Raw genomic sequence first — 6,000 nt, 5'->3', positions numbered from 1 at the left:
GGGGGGGGGGGGGGGGGGGGGGGGGGCGCCCCCCCCCCCCCCCCCCCAGGAAGAGAGTTGCTTCTCTGGGCTTCCGGACTTTGCTGCTTTCTAGCCAAACCTCTTGATCTGGCAGTGACTTGAGCTGTCCCGTCACAGAAACAAGCCAGAGGTCCTGCCAGTTCCTCTCCGTCGCCCCACCACCACTTGTCTTCCCCCAGCTCACCTCACCCAGTACCTCTGTTCTTACTCTCAAGGGGAAGAATTACATTAGGGAGCCCTTCATCTTCCCCCAGAAGGACCCCTCGGGTTCCCGGCCTCTTCAGTGCTGTTGCCTCTCATATCTTGGTGCTGATCACTCTCTGAGGGGGTCGCCGCCCTCCCTTTGCAGAGAGCCCCCAGCCAGCAGCAGGCCCCACCGCCTGCACTCCCCAGCCTTGCCCCTCGCTGCCTCAGTGAGGCCTGGTGCCACTGCCCTGGCTGGCAGCCCCCCAGCTGCAGCAGGAATGCCTCTTGGTGGCCAGACCGCTGCTCTCCTCTCCTCCATCTCCAGTGTCACCCTGTGGCCTCGGACTGGAGCAGAGGGAGAAGGCCTTCCTCTTCTCTCACGGGATAGGGAGACTGTGGATCAGAGCTTACACTTGCCCTGGTCTCTGGGCCTTGTGCCCCTTCCAGGGAAGAAAATGACCAAATCCTTATCCAGGAAAAAGCACCTGCCGCCTCCCTTTGGACCTCCTTGAGCCCTGCTTTAGGGAGTGTCTTAAAGGTTCTAGCCTTTGTGGAGTTGCGCTCTTGGAGGTCTGTCTGTTCCGACTTTACAGTCTGCCCCACGCTCTGCCCTGACTCAGGTGGTCTCTGCTGGCGGGTCTCCCCGGAGCTGATCTTCCCCACTTTCCTGCTTGTGCAGGGGCCTGTGCGCTTGGCCTCCCCTGCCCAGCCCAGCCTTCTGCAGAGTGCTGTGTGATGCTGTTGACCCCGCGGGCAGCATGCGACGCGGCACTCCCTCAGAGAAGGCCTTGCAGCTTTCCACTGGAGTAAGCCCGTCTCTGCCCCTGCCTTCCGCCTCCCAGGGGGTTCTGTGGGGGGAGGGGTGGGGGCATTTTAAATTGCTGGGAGGGTATTGGTGGGCTCCTTCCAGGAATCATGGAATGACAGAAGCATGTTTAGGAATTTTTTTTTCCTTTGATCCCTGTCTGTTGACACAGAACAGATAAATATTTATTGTCTTAGATCATGGATTTCTGATACCTCCCACTCAAGGGGATCAAAAGGAACCCCACTGTAAATTCCTCATAAGGTGAGTTCAGTGTATGTTGTTTTCTCTGCACTTGTCGGACACCTGCCACCGAGCCCACCGGCAGATGGAGGGCTCAGTGCCACACCTGCTCCTGCAGCCTCTGCCGCCTGTTTCCTGCGGGGCGGCTCGGGGGCCCGCGTGGGGGCAGGAGACCAGCAGCTCCCTGTGTTTTGGTGTTGGGCCCGTTCACGTCTCAGACATCCGTCTTTCTCCACTTCCCCAGGTCTTGGTTTTGAGAAACAGAGCAGGCCTTTTGTTCTCCGGCTGTTTTGTGTGTTTTGTTTGGGGCATGTTAAAATATTTTTTAAGATTTTCCTTTTTTTTTTAGTTGTATTCACTCTATTTCAGGTTATTTTTGTTGATGTCAAATGTGTGTATGACATGCGTATGGTTCTTTTTAACCCTTTCTGGTTTTTTTTTTTTTAGAGGAAATTGAAGATAAACTCCTTGATATATATTTTTTTTTTCTTTAGCAACTTGTTATCACTGGAATCAAAGGGAAAAGTGATCTCTTTTTGCATTGGTTGTATTTGTATGTCACAAATAAAAGATACTTTGTTCAGCTGCTGGGATCGTGTCCTGATGCTGGGGTGCCATGGGCAGTGTGGTCTCGGGGGACACCCCAGGCCGTCACACTGTCCCATCATTGGGCCGAAACCCTGGGAGGCACAAAGCTGTGCGGCCCCATGCCCCTTGCTGCGAAAGAAGCCTTGGCCTGAGGAAACTTTAGGGTGTCTGTGGTGAGCAGTCAGAGGGGGGAATGTGTGTGCCACTTCCCACTGGCCCTGGGTGGGGGTCAGAAGTCTTACAAGGGATGTCCGCTTTGCATCTTGGACAGAGTCCCAAGCCAGGCGTTGCAACATTTGACATTTTGGCTAAACGTGTGTGCACTTGTGTGGGAGTTCACTAGGTTGAGAGTGTCGGTGTTTCTTTCCTCCCTTTTACACTGTCGGCTTACTCCGAATATTCCCCTTCTCTTAAAAAGATTCCAAAGCCCTTTTCCCTCCACTCACAAAAGGAAAAGGCTCAGAGGAAGGGTAACTGGTCAGGCCTGACAGGACAGGAAAGTTACGAGCTGGGAGAGGCTCGGCCCCTGGCATGTGACAGACGGGGCTACGCAGCTTCTCCGGGGCAGGACTCTTGCCAGTCCCTGGCTCTGGGTGAGCTGGGAGGAGAGGCAGGAAGTAAGCTAGGACAGGGCTTCTGGGGTTCAGAAGCACTTCCTGTGGACACTGCAGGGGCCAGCCTCACCAGGCTTCTGCTTGGTGATCCTATCTGCTAGGAGGTGGGGGGTAGGGGGAGAGAGGAGGCCAGGGGGAGCCCCAGGCCACAGGGAGTATTGTGCTCAGGCAAGGCCATGATCTGGGGAAGGGGGAGCAGGGTTAACAGCTGTTTGGTGGGTGTCCGTATGAGTGAGACAAGCCGTCCCCAATTGTCCTCCCTCCCGGGGATGACTTGTGCTGTTGCCTTACCTTGGGAGCAGCAAGAGAGGCATCACAACCCTTAGGAAGGAAGAGAGCATTTCACTGGGCTAATCATACAACAGATTTCCCATGTGACAAAATTCTGTCCCCGCCATCCTCCCGCCCAAGTTCTTTGTTCCTTGCAGGCTGTTTTAATCTGAGGCAGGAATTCCTTGGAACGACATCCATTTGTCACAGGGCAAATGGGCAGGATTGGAAGGGTATGGACCCCCTCCTTGGTCCCTGCTGCCTGGGGACTGTGCCCACCTCTTTGAGGGGCTAGGACCCCTCTTTGGTCCTCCGGTGAGTGCCTGCAGCCCTCCCTGCGGCTGCAGCAGAAGCTGCTTCTCTCCAGTGGGACGGGGTGACACACCTTCGGCGAGCTGACGGAATAAGAGGCACCATCCCCGCAGGAGAAGTTTTCCCCTTCACTCAGGGCATGAGCTGGTTTGAAAAGGACTGTTTTGCCAGTGGAAGCAACCTGGTTGCCCCGTGATTTCCACTACCAGGTTTTGTTCTTTTTTTTTTTTTTTTTTTTTTTTAAAGATTTTATTTATTTATTAGCACATGAGCAAGGAGAAGGTCAGAGAGAGAGGCAGACTCCCCGTGGAGCTGGGAGTCCGATGCGGGACTCGATCCCAGGACTCCAGGATCATGACCTGAGCCGAAGGCAGTTGTCCAACCAACTGAGCCACCCAGGCGTCCCGTCCGCTACCAGGTTTTGAAAGTGTCTGTTCAACCGCCTTGATCTTCGGGTGCGGGCGACTGTGATTTCCCGTGCCCAGTCCGCAGTGCCCAGGTACACGGTGGCGCCCAGGCAGGATGTGGTCGGCAAAGGGCTCTGTGGACATCAGCACCACACTTGCTGATGGAGCTCTAGGTCGCCTCGTGGATCCAGGCACCTGTCGGTCTCAAGGCCCTGTCTTCCCTCTCAGGGCTTGGCCTAGAGAAACAAAGCTGGCCTGTTGAGAAGGCCAAGGTGGAGGCGTGGCCGTCCTGTGGGGACACAGGCTTGCTGCAAAGGAGGCCTGGAGGAGGGTGTTGGGACGGCCCGCCGGTGGCCGGTGGCCGGTGGCCGGTGGCCCGTAGTGATAACTCATCCGTCAGTCAGCTTTGTAGCTCTTTCCAGAGCCGAGCGGGCGGCTGAAGCCCTCTGGCCCTCACTGTAGGGCTCCCTACCTTGGCTTTTCCTGGACATCCCATGTGATCTCCCCATCAACTGGACGGGGAAGAAAGAGTGATGGGTTCAAGGAGAGGCAGGCTATGCCAGAGCTCACCGGGTGTCCCAGCTTCAGAACCTGCAGCCCGCTTAGTCCCCTCAGACTTAGTCCCCTCTGCATCCCATCACCCGCCCAGATTGGAGAGCAGCCCCTGAGCGAGCCCTCCCACAGCACATGTGCACACGTGGCTTTCCGTTTCCTGGAGGGGCCCATGTGGAAGCAGAGATGAACCTGTAAACTCACGCTGTGGCTCTAGGAGTCCCCGCTGTGCGATCTTCGTGGGAGGAAGGTGAGCATTTGCCATGGGCCCGCAGGGGGAGGGCTCCCCAGGCTGGGACTGAGGTCTGACCGCACTGCCCCGTGCTTAGGTGCTTAGTGTAGACCAGCCCAAAGTTAGCGGGAAGGGCCCTGAGAAGGGCCTGAGGCTGTTTGTCTTGGAGAACAGGTTGGGGGGTCACAGCCAGGCGCCAAGGGGAGGGAGCAGAGCTGGAGCTGGCGGCTGCTGCACCGCTGCACACCCCCCACACCCCCGGGACTGGGTCCAGCCCTCTTCCCTGAAGGATTGTTTGCTCCAGGGCCCTGGAACGGAAGGGGACCCCGTGTTGCTGGGGGTCTTGCCCTGGTCCAGGAGTGGAGGCTTGCAGGGAGTAGGCCTGGGGTGGCCTCCTGACTCCTCCCCTTCCACCAGTTGTGACAGGAAGTACCCAGGCTGCTGCTTCAGCAGGATCTTCAGGAGCTAGTGAGGCCCCGGGCAGCCCGGGGCCCAGTGCTGGGGGGTGAGGGGCAGAGTACAACCTCACGGAGGGGCCCACAGTGAGCACTGCCATCCCTGGGGTCCAGTCTGATGCCCGGGGAGTAGACTGAGAGGGGGACCAAAGAGGTGGCCTGCACTCCTGGGGCAGCTGTGCCTGAATGGTGGGTACAGGCAGTGAGAAGGGACAGGGAAAGTGGCTGGAGGGGTGTGAGGGTCCCAGGATGGGACTGTCAGGTGCAAGGTCTTAGGACCTTCTGGGGGCCCAGCTGAGAGATGGGGTATCGAGAACAATGAGAAAGAATGGGGGACTTGTCCTGGGCTGCAGGATGGAGAAAAGGCCAGGGATCCTGTGGCTGAGAGAAGAGCTAAGGATTAGGAGCTGGGGGGTCCAGGCTAGGGGTCCAGAAGGCAGAGGGTCACTGCAGGAGAGGAGTGAGGCCTGGGGCTCTGGTACACTGGTCCTCAGGGCTACAGCCAGAGGCAGATGGCAGTGGCACACAGACTTGGCAAGAAAGGTCAAGGCCTCTACCATGACCTGGATCATCTTTTCCCTTTTGGCCTTGAGGTTGACTGAGGCCTCCACGAGCAGCGCAGGATGCTCCTTTTGGCCCAGGCCCACCAGCACACCCTGGGGAGATGGGGCTGGGGGTGGGAGGGGTGCTTGGGTGTGCTTGGGGGGTGGTCCAGCCTGGCAGCTCCACGGCTCCTCTGGTCCCAGGTACCCATCTAGATCATGGAGCCAGGAGCAGCTTTGCGGACCTGATGAAGTCCTCCCGGGAGTCCTGTGGGCTGTCAGCCATGGTGAATGGGCAGCCCCTGCCATTCCTGCGCCCCTGGGCTTCACCAAGCCTGAGTGCCTGTAGCATGGAGCCCATGAGCGCCGTCACACATGGCTGCTGGCTGTGGGCTGTGGGCTGTGGGCCGGAAGGGGTTAACCTCGGCTTGGCTCCTGGAGAGTGGGGGGGGGTGGCTGAAACTTTCCAACCAGCTGCCACCCCCTGGGGTGCTGGGCAGGACAGCTGCATTCCACTGGGGAGAGCAGCACCCCCTTGTTGCTCTACACCTCCCTCCCTCCCTCGCTCCCTCCCTCCCCAAGCTGTCTGACAGCTGTGCCCCAGGAAGAGCAGATGCCCCTCCGGGCCTGCACCCACCCTGGTGACTCCTTGCCCTGCCTGGACCAGTGCCAGTTTAGGTTTCCCTGTCAGCCTTCGCCTTCTGGTGACGACAGCCCCTCCTACCTCTTTCTTCCGCTGGACTTTGCAGGAAAGCCCCCATTTTGCAGATAGG

This window comes from Enhydra lutris, unplaced genomic scaffold (assembly GCF_002288905.1).
Source record: "Enhydra lutris kenyoni isolate GAN:26980312 unplaced genomic scaffold, ASM228890v2 scaffoldscaffold22, whole genome shotgun sequence".
In the NCBI taxonomy this organism is placed as follows: Eukaryota; Metazoa; Chordata; class Mammalia; order Carnivora; family Mustelidae; genus Enhydra; species Enhydra lutris.
This window is presented reverse-complemented; position numbering follows the sequence as displayed.